This window comes from Tiliqua scincoides, chromosome 5 (assembly GCF_035046505.1).
Source record: "Tiliqua scincoides isolate rTilSci1 chromosome 5, rTilSci1.hap2, whole genome shotgun sequence".
Classification (NCBI taxonomy): Eukaryota; Metazoa; Chordata; class Lepidosauria; order Squamata; family Scincidae; genus Tiliqua; species Tiliqua scincoides.
Genome location: NC_089825.1, coordinates 109907040 through 109921828, shown reverse-complemented (window position 1 = coordinate 109921828; position 14789 = coordinate 109907040).

Here is a 14789-nt window from a genome sequence, read left to right as displayed (position 1 = left end):
GGCTGGTGGGTCTATGCTGTATCCAGCACAAGTTTGGGCCGTCTGAGGCTTGGCCCGAGGCAAGGGGAATCTTTCCTCCTTACTTCAGGGAGAGCCGCAGCACCTGGGGTACCCTTTTCTCCTTACCCCAGAGAGTGCCGCACCTAAATTGGTGGCACAAAACTGAGCAGCCAGGAACCGCCCCAGGCTGCCTGGGAATGGAACTAGGATGTGGCATAAGTGTCAGATCCTAGCCCTGCCTCCCGCTGTCTGCCCCCGGAAAAACCTGCTGCCCACTCTCCTGCTGCCCTGAAACCCAGCATCCTCCCCACATCCTCCCCCAGTCCCAGATGCAATCTTGTGCAATTCAGGATTGTGGCATCCACAACAGCCAGTAAGAAGAGTTCACCAGAGACATCTCTGGTAACCACTGACTTGCAGTGCTTTTACAAGCTTTGACTGATTCTTCAACTGTGGCTCTACCTGGAAAATGCAGTTCTAGCCACTGCCATCCATCTGCTGAACATATCAAGGTCATACTATCCTACTGGGGTGTATGTGGGGCTGCCAACATATTCAGGGCCGCCATTGAAAACCACTCAGAAACCTCCATTGGAACAAAATACACCCACCAGATTATTGGCAGGAGCAAATAAATGTGAACATATAGGGCCAACTTTGCACCATCTACACTGGCTTGCAATTTATGTGTAGACACATTTCAAATTATCTTGGCCTTTGAAACTCCTAAATTTGGTGGGAGGAAGAGGCAGGGCCTTACTTGAGGTAGCCCCATTGTTGTGGAACTCCATTCCCAAAATGAACTGTGCAAATCCTGCACTTGCGGTCTTTACAAAGAAGCCAAAAACATTTTGATTTGATAAGAGCTTCTTATTCTGGTTACACCAGCTGCCTTTGGGAAGCCTACAAGCAGGAGAGAAAACTTACTCATCTCCTGCTGTTGACCCTTTGCAACCAGGAGCACACTGCCACTGAGCCTGGATATAGTGCATAGCCACCAGGGCTAGCAGCCATTGGGTTTAGTAATATGGAAAAGAGGAGGGAAAGAGTCCACAGGGCCCTGAGGAGGGCAGATGTTGAGGCTGGTGGGGCAGCTGTTGCCCACCCAGCCATCATCCATTAACAGTCTGCTTTGTTCAGGGGCAGTGGAGCTCGGCTATACATAATAGGGACAGATATTTTCCTGGCTGACATGCAGCAGGGTCTTTGAAGCCTGTTGGATACTTGTGGGATGGAAGGAAGCTGAGCTCCATGTTAGCCCCCCTCTCCATGTGGCATGAAAAGTGTGGGTCAGGGAGTAGGAGTAGGGATTTTTGTGCAGGAGTTGGGGGAGGGGAACTACTAGCAATCCATGTTTGTTTGCTATAAAGATGGAGGAGGCAGTGCAATTCAGCTGCCACAAGCACTTTGGAATTGATGTGGAGAAGCTTGGATGGTCAGCTGAAGCTCTGCAGCTTTGAGTCAGGGTGTGAATGCAAACAGGGGTGCTGCTTTGCTGTCTGCTGCAGGTTAGGTGATGAAGGGCGATGGAGTGCTTTTTGGTGGGGCCCACTGCAGGGACATTGCAGGAGTTGGATTAACTCAATGAAACAAATGTGGTCTAAGTTATATTCCAAATGATTTGCCTTGCGTGTTGAGAACAAAACATTTTTTCCATATTGCTTCATTGAAAGAGATGGCAGTTTGGGCTCAGATGGAACAAACATATCTGCAAGAGTTGCAGAACTCAAGCCTGTATGACTTGAGGGAGATATTATCTCTTTCTTTTTTGGGAAGGCATTTCTCTACTTTGTAATTAGCAACATAACTATTATTATAACTATTATTATTTTTCACTCCATTGAAAAACAATTCAGATGAAAAACACTGACAGTGACATCCTCAGCCCATGTCTGTGCTGACTGCAATGTGTCATTGAAAAGAGGTGTGGGGCTCCATCTGTTATTTACTGTGCCTGTTGGGGGCGCCACTGTAGTCGTTAGGGTGGAAAAGCAGGCAGAAGTGTAGCTGTGGCATGGCTAAGAGTCTATTTCTATTCAGGCAGGTCTTGTTGCTGCTAATTTTCCAGTTGATGTTCCTTTCTGTTTGCCTGCATGAAGAAAGAGCATGTCTTATTAGAAGCATCCAAGATAATGTACATAAGCCAGGAGAAGCCATCGTTGGTGGGATCCTCTCAATGGTCTTGCCTTTAACCCAATTGATCAATTTTAAAGACATTCCAGATCAGAATCATGGAATTTCCATGTAAGTTCTTAATTGTATTAAAAAAAATTCTCAGGAAAGCACGGTGGCTACGAGCTGCATGAGGAAGTTCCAGACGTACAATTTATGATAGATTGACTTGAAAGTGATTGGGACAGATGGATCAGTTCCTAAGTATGATTGATTTATTTGAGGCACAGGGTGTTTTGCCTGTTAAAGACTTTGCCACACTAGAAATGAACCTGATGCAAGTTCTTCTAAGGAACAGTTTGACTCTTATCTGGATCAACTTAGACTTGCACCAGCTATTTACCTACTGCAGACCAGAGTAAACTCAGTTGAATTGCAAGGGCTTGCCAAGGGCAAAGGGAAAAATGTTCCTTTGTCTGGGAGGCCATTGCGACTCAAAACTCCCCTATAAGGTGCAGCGTGTGTCTCATTGGAGTGGCTGCATCAACACATGGGGAGTTAGGAAGGATTGGGCTGCCCATCAATTTCAACCCCTTGGCTACTAAAGGAGGGAGAAAATATTGAGTAGGGTAATACCTTTGTTAAGATCAATCAATGTATCACAAGAGTGAGCAAGAAAGAGTTAAATAGTATTTTATCTAAATTGGCTCCAAGAGCCTATTGCACAACTTGTACTCCCACGTGCAGAACCCAAAGCACACAGAGCCCAACCCTGAGCTTGGCACGCCGGCTCACTGCCAGTGCACTGGCTGGCGCTGGACTAGCAAAGGTGGAACTCCACCAATCAGCAGTTGCATTGACCGCTGAGCAGCGGAGAGGTAGGTGGGGGCATGGGGGAGGCAGGGAGGAGGTGTTCCAGGGAGGGGGGAGGCAGAGGGAGGGGGAGTAGGAAGCATTCCGGAGGGAGGGAGCAGGGCAGCTTTGCTCCACCGGATCCAGACCCTCTTTGTCAGACCGGCCACCTGATATGGAGGCTCTTACTTCTCGCCAACCCTTGGGTCGACGTAGAAGTGAGTAGCCCCATTGTGGGGCTACTCACTTTTCCCGGGGGAAGGGAACAGAAGTTCCCTTCTTCCAAGGAGGCAGCAGTGGTTGCCTGGTGAGCAGAGGATACATCGGCAGTCATTTTCAGAACTGCTGCAGTGCTGCACACCAGGCAGCTCAGGATTGGGCTGCCCTTTTCTATCTTCCTCTTCTTGCTGGACATTAGGCTTTCAGCAGGCTTTGTAGCTGAGGTGCTAGTGACAATTCTAGTGACAATTCTATCATTCATAGAATTTTCTCAATATCATTCGTATTGCAGTACGATGGTTAGTTATTACCAGCATGCCCTGTCCTTGATATTTGCCATTCATGAGATCAATACCAATTCCAGCCTTTTGCCCAATATCACTTTGGGCTTCCACCTCTATGACGACCTATTTAATTCAGCGACTGCCTATGAGGGGATCCTGGACCTCCTATTCACACAGCGAAAGAATCACCTCAATTACAAATGTGATTGGAAGGAGGTGCTGTCTGTTGTTGGTGGATTCACAAAAGAAACATCTGTCCAAATGGCCAACATTTTCAACGTCTACAAGATCCCACAGGTATGTGTGTATTAAGTATGATAGGATGCTCTCCTTGCAGAGTTGCTGTTGAGTTATAGTGTGATAAAATGTCCTCTCATTATAGAGCAAAACAAGTGGCTCTGTTGTTAAGATGTGGCTATTTTAAGCATTACAGTGGTATTCCTCATGAAGCTATCACTTGACCTCACCATTGTGACACTTGGCGGGAGAGATTCCACGACAAGTCGATCTCACAGATAAGTCAAGGACAGGTTCTGAGAAAAAAACCATGAAATTTTCTATGACCCTCAGATATGACGGGGTTAAACTTAGGGGGGTATCTGACTATAGTTTTGTCTGATTTTAGCCAAGGACAGGTCCTGAAAAATAATCTATTAGTAATTGTTACCTAAGAACTATAGTCTCTAATTTATTAAAAATATAGTAAAAGATCATAAGATACATTTTTTTATCTTTTAAAATTCTGGTCTTCACAAACTTTTTGTAAACACCATCAGAGTAAGTGCACTGTAAACAACATACCAGTAGGACAGTGGTTCAGAGGCATCGCTAGAGGGCGGCGGTGGACTAAGTTTTGCAGAGAGCCTCCTGCAGCATGCAAGCGGCTCCTCCCCCTCGCCTCTGGAGCCATTTGCCTCCATTTCCCGCCCACATGGCTCCAAAGGGGCGGGGACAAGCTCCTTGCACACTGCAGGGAAGCTCTCTGCAAAACATAGTGCACCCCCCCAGCAATGCCTCTATAGTGGTTCCCAACTTGAGATACATATACTCCCAGGGGCACTCAACAGGACCTTTAGGGGTACTCGAAAAAGAATTTAATAATGGCAGAAAAAGGCATTTAGTGCCCCAAAATGCCTTGCAGGGTCAGCAAGGCAGGAAGGAAGGTAGCTAGTTACCTGTGAAAGCCCTACCAATAGCTAGTTTTTGGTTATCAATTCATATATGAATCAGTGATTGAAAACCAGCGCAGTAAAAAAGCTGAAACATAATATGGAAAATGATCAATCACCCAGACACTTCTGGTGCAAAACAGTGCAAAAGCATAATCTTCAGTTCTTCAAACAGATAAAAGAGAAAATACTGTGATGAATACATGAAGGATGGGTTGTCATATAGAGGAGATGAGGACTTATATTATTCATATTGATTACAAACATTTAGCTAATATGAAGGGTACAATTTATGGAATTGTAGCCTGGGACTTTGTTTCAAATGGAAACAAGGATTACATCCTGGTGTTTAAGAAAACAGTCTTCTGCCAAGTATTTGCAAAATGGAATGAAGTTGCAGCAGCATTTGCGAAACCGAATGAGGCTTGCTTGATTTCAGTGGAAGCCTTTAGCCTTTTTCTCAGGAGTAGAAATAAAGGTTCACTTTGGCTGGAGCTTGCAAGGGAGGTTACTGTGGAAACCCTCCTGAGAGCCCTTTTTGCAATGCATCTCTGGTATAGCAAGTTGCTTGAAAAGCCCTGATCCCTGAGCGATCTGGGAGACAGGGTGAGGTGATGGTGTAAGCTGGATTTATTGGTAGAAGTTTGTTGCCCTATAGGCAGGTATCTATGGTAAGTTTAAAGTAAGGAGAACTGAACAGCTGCCATTTTATGCGATGGATACTGAAGTACACAAGTGATGCAGTGGAAGTCTACTATAACCAGTGATGCCAAATGCAGGTTCGGTTGTGAGAAAGAAGGCAGAATAATGGGCTGAGATAAAACCATGAGAACATTGATGATGCAACAACATTATATAGTTATAAACTATAGACTCTATAGTCCATAGTTGACATTGGTATTGGTTTGAGTAGTGTTGTCTTATTATTTGATGTCCTTATGTGCCTTGACCATGAGCTAATCAAAGCAAGACAGAAAATGTTCTCATCAATAATAAATATCTATGGCATTCTCTCAAACTGTGGGCCAGGACCCACTAGGTCAGTTGTAAGCCATTTTCAGGTGGGTCCCCATTCTTTTCAATATTTTATTTTTAATACATTGATGCTACCATGACATGTGACTGCATTTGGGGAAATGTTATCCATCTATACTTTTAACAGGCTACTTACTATGTGTATGCTTTAAACAATGATAGTAAATGGGACTTACTCCTGAGTAAGTGTGGGTAGGATTGTTAAAAATTTTCCTGCTTGATGATGTCACTTCCAGTCATGACATCACTTCTGGTGGGTTCTGACAGATTCTCATTCTGAAAAGTAGGTCCCAATGTTAAAAGTCTGAGAACCACTGATTCATGGTATACAAGCAAAAATTGAAAAATAAGGCATTACTGAATCATTTGCTTAATTGAATCACAGAGAAATGTTATTTCTTCAAGCTATAATAATGGGTGGTGTTCTTTCCATTTCTAGTTCACTTATGGTACGGCTGAGAGAACAGCAAGTGTTAGAACTGACTTTCCTTCTTTGTACTGGACTGCACCAAGGGAAACTATGCATCACGCTGGGATTGTGCAGCTACTTCTGTATTTCAGATGGATGTGGGTTGGCCTCCTGGTTTCGGATGATGAGGATGGACAAAGCTTTGTGCAGAGACTGACGCCACTGCTTGCTCAGAATACCATTTGCATTGGATGGCTGCAAAGGGATCCAGCAAAGCGATATGAACACGACAAAAATCATGTTACAAAAATGGGAGAGTTAAAGCTAATCATTTTAAGAACTGAAGTCAAAGTGGTTATTGTTGGTGGGGACTCAAAATTGCTCTATTTTTTAATGACCTTCTTAGAAATGATGGAATCTGACCTAAGGGTCTACATAGGGAAGGTTTGGATCATGCCACCCAGGTTTTACTTCTATGCTTCAGCCTCTGGAGAATTGTTGGGTACAAACATTTTGCATGGAGCCTTGTCTTTCTTATTCCACACAAATTCAGTGCCAGCATTCGAGGACTTTCTGCTGACCTTAAAGCCTGATGAGACACTGAGGAAATTTCTCTGTTACCTTTGGGTAATGGAATTCATATATTGTAAAAAATGTGAAGGAGGAAAGAAGCTGCGGACGCCACCGCTATCATTCTTTGAGATGAGTATGTCTGGTGAGAGCTACGGTATCTACAATGCTGTCTATGCTGTGGCACATGCCCTACATGCCTCATACTTGGCCAGACACAGGACCTTGCAACAAAGAATCAAATTTGAGTCTTTCAGTGTTCAACCTTGGCAGGTAAACTCATCGATAGAATGAACAGCAGTTGGTTGTGTGATGGCTAAGAAGGTATTGAGAACAAAACGGCTAATATTATAATGCCATTGTACAAATCGATGGTAAGGCCACACCTGGAGTATTGTGTCCAGTTCTGGTCGCCACATCTCAAAAAGGACATAGTGGAAATGGAGAAGGTGCAAAAGAGAGCGAATTACTGGGCTGGGGCACCTTCCTTATGAGGAAAGGCTACTGCGTTTGGGCCTCTTCAGCCTAGAAAAGAGGCGCCTGAGGGGGGACATGATTGAGACACACAAAATTATGCAGGGGATGGACAGAGTGGATAGAGAAATGCTCTTTACACTCTCACATAACACCAGAACCAGGGGACATCCACTAAAATTGAGTGTTGGGAGAGTTAGAACAAACAAAAGAAAATATTTCTTTACTCGGCGTGTGGTTGGTCTGCGGAACTCCTTGCCACAGGATGTGGTGATGGTATCTGGCCTGGATGCCTTTAAAGGGGATTGGACAAGTTTCTGGAGGAAAAATCCATGATGGGTTACAAGCCATGATGTGTATATGCAACCTCCTGATTTTAGAAATGGGCTATGTCAGAATACCGGATGCAAGGGAGGGCACCAGGATGCAGGTCTCTTGTTATCTGGTGTGCTCCCTGGGGCATTTGGTGGGCTGCTGTGAGATACAGGAAGCTGGACTAGATGGGCCTGTGGCCTGATCCAGTGGGGCTGTTCTTATGTTCTTAAGGTGAGCAGTGATTCAGCATGGAATGAATCTTGCATCTGCTATGAATTCTCAAAAAGTAACCTTAGACAAGCCCCTTACTTTTAGCCTTAGCTGCCCAGCTGCAGTATGGAGGGAATGTGTCATCAGTCTTGGTGTCTGATATCCTTCAGCATACTGGTCACTAGAAAATTTGGTGCAAAAATCCGGGTATGGAATCAGATAAAAATAACCAACGTCAGTGAGCTGATAGAACAGCGAGGGAAATTTCTTCTCTTCTGTCTTATTTGTGCCCAAGTCAGACCCATAGAATGGAAGATTTAGTGGATTCACTGCAGATATCTAATATATTTTGTTGGATTCTCTAATGCTGCTTTACAAATCAGTAAATTAACACTGACAAGAAATGAGGGAATGATGGACAGCTTACAGGATTCTGACAGGAACCTCTTCATATGTACTTCCTGTGTTATGTTAAAAACACTGTACAATATCAGAATGATAGACTGTGTTAAAAGATTATTGTGCAGATTATTCTGCTGTTGTATGAGCAGAAAGCGTTTCCACTTGAACCAGGTGGTGGGACTCCTGGATTCCTTGTGCTGCTCTCTTTGCCACATAACATGCTATTCTGAAGGGTTCCTTAGCTGTCTGGGCATCCATGAAGCACATGGTGCTGAAGTGAGAAGAAGGGGGTGGGAAGGCTCCAACTTCTGTGAGTACTCCTGGATTCCAATGCAGAAGCTAATGGTTTTCTGTCCCCCTTAGCTTCATTCTTTCTTGAAAAACATCCATTTCAACAATGGTGCTGGGCACGAAGTCTTGTTCAGAAATGGGGAATTCTTATCTGGCTGTGATATTGTCAACTGGATCACTTTCCCAAATCAAACTTTCCTTAAAGTCCCGGTTGGGATGATCTCACCAAGCCAAGAATTCACCATCAATGAGGATGCCATCATATGGAACAGCAGATTGAAGCAGGTATGAACATATTGCCCATCTGAATTACACAAGTTTTTTGCAAGTCATGGACATCATGATTTTTCTGTGTTTGACCTATGCAATTTTTCCTCACGTAATTTACAAGAGCTGCAACAATGATGCTTTTTTCAATTGTAAAAAAGAAGAAGCAACCACAATCAATGTCCAAGGACAGCAGGGGAGGAGGAGAAGGGAGTGTGTGTGTTCACATCCTTAATCAGATGTGGGAGGGACCAGCTCAGCTATATGTGTAACATAAACATGTGTAACATAAACGCATGGGGTAATTGGTTACATTTGCAAGGACCAAGTCAGTGGCTCTTGGCTGAAATTTGCCATGAAATGAGGAGGGAAGCAGAAGGCAAATTCACTTGCATCATCTGGTGGGATTCAGTACATATGCAATAGTAGATGTATTGTGGAATAAGAATAAGAATACAATACTTGGGACATAGAATCAAAAAGATAATTCAATATTATGCACACAACAATAGGGCCAATTATGCTCTAAAGTCTCCAAACTTTTTGACTGAAGGGTCGTATCAAATATCTGGCATGGTGTTGAGGGCCAGAAAAAATATGAAATATAAAATTTAAATAAATACATTAGAGATGGAACTTAGATGAATTACTGAAATGAATGAATGAATGGGCTCAAATGTCCAGGATTTCTCCAGGCACCAACACAGCCCAAGAAATAAAGCACACACACTTAAATGGACCCCATTCCCCCACCCCACAAGCACAACTCTGGTTGTGTTTGGTCAACTGGGCCAGAGGCTCTCAGGGGATCAGAGGCTGGCTGTGGGCCAGATAGAGGCTCTCCACGGGCCGCATCTGGCCCCCGGGCCGGGATTTGGAAACCCCTGCTCTAAAACTAGTAGTTTCTTGGTGGGAGGAAAGAGGAAATCATTACAAGGAGAAAAAAACATTTAATGGTACAACATTACCAAATCAGCATGGAAATAGGGGCTGAAGAACTTGTGGGTTTGCTATAATGCAGGGATCTATGGCCTGGGGGCCACATCTGACCCACCACAAGATTTATATCCAGCCCACTGCAACTTTTTCTTTTTTTTTGGTCAGAGCATTTGCAAATGTTTGACATTTTTACTTGTATATCATTTCTCAGTTTAAGCCCGGGATTGTTTCTTTGTAATTGTCACATTTCTCTTTTGTTCAGAATCATATCATTCATTCATTTACAGCAGGGGTGCCCAAACCCCAGCCCTGGAGCCACTTGTGGCCCTCAAGGCCTCTCAATGAGGCCCTCAGGGAGCTCCAAGTCTCCAATGAGCCTCTGGCCCTCCGCAGATTTGTTGGAGCCTGCACTGGCCCAACACAACTGCTCTCAGTGTGAGGGCGATGGTTTGACCTCTCGCATGAGCTGTGGGATGAGGGCTCCCTCCACTGCTTACTGTTTCACATCTGTGATGCAGCAGTGGCAGCAAAGGAAAGGCCAGCCTTGCTTTGTGCAAGGCCTTTTTATAGGCCTTGAGCTATTGCAAGACCTTTATTCATTCATGTAAGTTCATCTTTAATATATTCATTTATGTAAACTTATGTAAATTTATTCAGATTGTAAATGTAAATTAACTCTTTTCTTTCCCGGCCCCTGACACAGTGTCAGAGAGATGATGTGGCCCTCCTGCCAAAAACTTTGGACACCCCTGATTTACAGCATTCATATCCCATCTTTCTCCCCAAGGGGACTCAAGGTGGCTTACAAAGGGACAGATACAAAAAATAAAATCACAGTTAAAACAATTCTACTCTGCCCTAAAAGTCAATAAAACTTTAAAACATTAAAACAAACTTTAAAACAACCATAAAATATAATTTACAACCAAAGAGCAACAACAACATCTAAAAAGGACAAGCCTGTAAAAGCTGGGTGTTAATTAAAAAGGCCAAGACTCAAAAGGCTTGTCTGAATAATAAAAAGTCTTCAGGCCTCACTTGAAGGTCTGCAAGGAGGGAGCTGTTTGTAGCTCAAGAGGGATGGAATTCCAGAGAGTTGGTGCCACTATTTCTTGCTGTTGCCCCCCTGCACCTCCCTAGGCAACAGCCCTCTCTGATTACCTGAGAAGATGAGCCAGACACTGAGCTGTATAGGGCTTTAAATGTCAAAACTAGCTGCTTAAATGGGACCTGGAAATGAATGGGCAGCCAGTACAGCCACTGGAGAGTACTGATTCATCATGCTGATTACTAAAAATATCCAAGTAAAACTTATTCATTCATTGAAATTTCATTCATTTATAAAACTGATATTTTTTGGCCTGTAAAAATGTGTAAAATATACAATGTGGCCCTTATACTGAATGGTTTGGAGACCCCTGCTGTAGTGGAAAAGGAGGGGGAGAGGAGTAATACAGGGCAAAAATGGAAGTGCAAAGTAGAAATGAATCAAGACTGAAAAATAGACCAAGTAGTTCTAGACACACACTCTCTCTCAGCCTGGATTGCGTAGTGGTTCTGGAGCTGGATTTAGATCTGGAAAACTAAGGGTAATCGGATTTCTTTTGTGCTCATTAACACTTAAAGTTGGGAGGCTCCCAGAATTTGGTTTGTTTACAGGCTGAAATCTCGAGTCACTGTTGATGGTGTCAAGTTGCCCGGTCTCACTGTCCCTGCCCCTGCTATGGACCTTGGAGTATGGCTCACAATACTATTCACATGTTTTTTTTATTAGGTGCCACCCCATTCCAAACGTGTTGACAGCTGCCATTTTGGACACAGCAGAAGAGTTCAGGAGGGGAAACCTGTTTGTTGCTATGATTGCATGCCATGCTCAGAAAACACCATTTCTAATCAGACAGGTAAGTGCAGCCACAGAGTAACCTAATTATGACATTTTGAAAGCTAATATGGACTGACTCAGTCGTAATATGGACTAACAACTGAGGGCCCAATCCTATCCAACTTTCCAGTGCCGGTGCAGCCGTGCCAAAGGGGCATGCACTACATCCTGGGTTGAGACCTCAAAAGTGTCAACCTGGGTTGAGGCTGGGTTGAGGCCTCAAAAGTGTCAAGCAAGTAATTGAAATAATGATTTAATGCATGTGGCAAATGAGAAGGGTGGCTGGAGAAGGTGTGCCGCTTCTTCTATTGACTTTGTTTTTGATTTCTGAAAAGGTAAGGAACATAATGATCAAACAAATCAAAAGCCAAGGAAAAAAAGAATACAAAGAGAAAATTTGTTACACCAAGTCAAAATTGAATTGGTCTCTCCAGAATTCAAATTTTGTAGCCTCAAAGCATTAAGATAAACTTAATCAAAATGATTAAAATTGTTTGAAAACCAAGACACACTTTCCTAAGACCTGCCTGCATAGACAGTTACCAACAGTTAACTTTGTTCACTTGTCTGAATAATTGTTATTTTCAAATAAATTGGTGTGATTCAAATTAGAAGAGAATGTCACTTCTCCAGAAAGTGGGAGATAATACAATGAGAACTGATAGCTCTAATAACTGGAGGCATAAATTTTTATGTAACTGCTTTGGTGCTGGGCTATGGGCAGCCCAATCCTAACCTGCAATGAAATAGGCAGACCAGGTAGCAGGTGCTGTATCCAGCGAAGGTTAGGAGGTGACTGGAGTGCAATGTGGAGAAAGTGAATTTTTATCCCATGTTGTGCCCCAGCCACCCCCAATGGGCTACGTGGATCTGCGCCAGTGAAATTGCTGGCACAAATCCGAGCAGCCTGGGGTAATGCCTGGCTGGCTGGAGGGGGGATTAGGATTTGGCATAAGGTACTGCAGCTCATCCCACCCCCCTCCTTGGGCCAGTCCACCCACTGCCCCACCCTCCCATGCCCCAAAATGCCCCCATCCCACTCTCCTGTCACTCTCTTCAACTTCCCACACTGGCCTTCCTAGGCCGGTGCAATCTCACCATGTTTGGTGTTGGATTTGGTGTTGGCTAGGCCAGTGTGAGGACATGTGCCAGCCTGCTTGCACCAGATCAGCTACCAGACATGTAGAGTTCACAACGGCCTAGGGAGGCAGATAATGGGGGGTTGGAGTGGGTGCCAAGAGGGCGGGATGGGGGAGTTTTGGGGCTTTATGTGCTTTATGGCACATTCGCAGCACTCATAGGCTGGCACAGGCCTAAGATCACCTTAGGATTCTTAGGATCACCTTAGGATTCTTAGGATCACCTTAGGATCATCTTAGGCACAATCCTAAGATCACTTTAGGATTGTGCTGTTAGCCTTGGAATCCACCAGTCATCAGTGAATAGAATCTTATCATTCAGGCATGGATCCTTCACAGTGTGATAATACTCTATGTAATGTTTGTCTAAAGTTGCCCCTAGACAGTTGTGTGTTACATGACTTGACAAAATGATAGAATCAGAGCAGCATACCAGCCCAGAAAGCATTTGCTCTTCAATGGGCCCAGATCTTGGAGATGTAATAGTTTGCATTCCTTCAGGCAATTCTTCAAGTGGCCATCAAGTATATCTATTTCTAAATATTGGTTCACAGTTCAGGACATTCCAGGTTGTCATGATAAGCCCAAGACACAATATAGTTGCACCACAAATAAAGCCAATTTTTTAATGCACCAACTACGAGTAAAAATTAATGCACCAAGTACGGGTTAAAAGAAAAGCTCTTTTACCTGAACCCCTATCACTAGCAATTTAGCCATGGAAAGTCTTATTGTAATAGGCAGATATTTAAAAAATGTCCAAGAGGTGTTATACTTTGTCTGATCTTACCATTTGTGACCTGTAGTCTGTGTTGTGTGAATGGAGCATGAATGGAAATTAAGGTAAAAGTAAAAGTTTCCCCTACACAGTTGTATCTGACTTTGGGGGTTGGTGCTCATCTCCATCTGCAAGTCGAGGGAGCCAGCGTTGTCCAAAGACATCTTCCATGGTCATGTGGCCAGCATAACTAAATGCTGAAGTGCGCAGAAAGCTATTACCTTCCCACCAAAGTAGTACCTATTTATCTACTTGCATTTACATGCTTTCAAACTGCTAGGTTGGCAGGAGCTGAGGCAAGTAACAAGAGCTCACCCTGTTCTGCAGCACCAGGGTTTCGAACTCCAGGGCTGTCAACCTTCCAGCCGACAGTCCATTGTCTTTAATCATTCGGCCACTGAGCCTCTGAAGGGAAATTGCAAGTGATTAAAATCTCATCAGAAATACATCTATAAACCACTAAGCTAAGTGAATGAACACCTCCATACATGATTGTCCCTTCCAGATGCAGATCATTGCATTCCATGCAAAGAAGATCAATATCCCGAGAAGGACCATGGTCAATGTATTCTGAAGGTTACATCCTTTCTTTCCTACCAAGAGCCTTTGGGGATTGTGATTGCTTCCCTTGCTACTTCCTGTGCTGTAATCACAGTTCTGGTGATGCAAACCTTTCTCAAGAACTGGAATACACCCATCGTCAAAGCCAACAACCGGAACCTCACCTGTGTCCTTCTGGGCTCCATCCTCCTTTGCTACCTCTCTTCCCTTCTATTCATAGGAAAACCTGGAAGGGTGACTTGCCTTCTGCGACAACCAATTTTTGGCATCATTTTCTCTGTGGCTGTGTCTTGTGTCTTGGCAAAAACAATCATGGTGGTCATTGTCTTTATGGCCTCAACACCAGGAAGCAGAATGAGGATGTTTCTAGGACACAAAGTGGCCAACTCCATTGTTCTGTGCTGTTCCTTCATTCAAGTGGCCATCTGTATTGCATGGTTGTCATCCTCTCCTCCTTTCCCAGATGCCGACCTGCACTCAGAGACTGGAAAAATCATACTGGAATGTAATGAAGGGTCTCCTTTCATGTTCTACTGTGTCCTGGGCTACATGGGCTTCCTGGCCCTCCTCAGCTTCACTGTGGCTTTCCTAGCAAGAAAACTACCAGATGCCTTCAACGAAGCCAAGTTCATCACCTTCAGCATGCTGGTCTTTTGCAGTGTTTGGATCTCCTTTCTTCCAGCTTATCTAAGCACGAAGGGGAAATCTGTTGTGACAGTGGAAGTGTTTGCTCTCTTGGCCTCCAGCACTGCGCTGTTGGTTTGCATCTTCTTCCCCAAATGTTACGTTATTGTACTAAGAGCTGATCTCAACACCAAGAAAGTTTTAGTAGAAAAAAAAATTATGAACATTGATTCTAAAAGGTGAAATATATGCTGTTC